Source organism: Channa argus, unplaced genomic scaffold, assembly GCF_033026475.1.
Source record: "Channa argus isolate prfri unplaced genomic scaffold, Channa argus male v1.0 Contig037, whole genome shotgun sequence".
NCBI lineage: Eukaryota > Metazoa > Chordata > Actinopteri > Anabantiformes > Channidae > Channa > Channa argus.
Genome location: NW_027125256.1, coordinates 363,358 through 364,331, shown reverse-complemented (window position 1 = coordinate 364,331; position 974 = coordinate 363,358).

Below are 974 nucleotides of genomic sequence, written 5' to 3'. Positions count from 1 at the left end.
CCATAGTTCTGTTGAGCCTAGTATTCCCTTAACTTTGAGCAGCAATGACTTTATGACTTTCTTTACTAGTAAAATTGTAGCCATTAGGGAAAAGATTCACCAGATCCTCCCTACAAATATTACGGCTAGATCTTCATGTACAACAGCTATAGAATCCTCAATAAGGCCCCAATCCATCTTAGACTGCTTTTCACCCATAGATCTCACTGAGCTAAGTTCAACTACCGCCTCCTCAAAACTAACAACATGTCTTTTAGACCCTGTTCCAACCAAATTGCTTAAAGATGTTCTACCTTTAATAGACACTTTCATATTAGATTTGATTAACCTATCTTTAGAAACTGGCTATGTACCAAAGGCCTATAAAGTTGCTGTAATCAAACCATTACTTAAAAAACCTTGTCTTGATCCAGGGGATTTAGCCAACTATAGACCAATATCAAATCTCCCGTTTATTTCTAAAATCCTTGAAAAAGTAGTTGCAAAACAATTATGTGATCACCTTTACAGGAATAATTTGTATGAAGACTTTCAGTCAGGATTTAGAGCTCATCACAGTACAGAAACAGCACTGGTAAAAGTCTCCAATGATCTTCTCCTGGCTTCAGATAATGGACTTGTGTCTGTACTCGTCTTACTAGACCTTAGTGCCGCATTTGACACCATTGACCACAACATTTTATTACAGAGACTAGAACATGGATTTGGGATTAAAGGAACCACATTACATTGGTTTAAATCTTATCTGTCAGACAGATTCCAACTTGTTCATGTTAATGATGACTCTTCTTTATGCACCAAAGTCAGCTATGGAGTTCCACAGGGCTCTGTGTTAGGACCAATACTTTTTAATCTCTACATGTCACCTTTAGGCAAAATCATTAGGAAACATTCCATAAACTTCCACTGATATGCAGATGATACCCAGCTCTATTTATCTGTGAAACCAGAAGATACTAACCAATTAGTCAAAT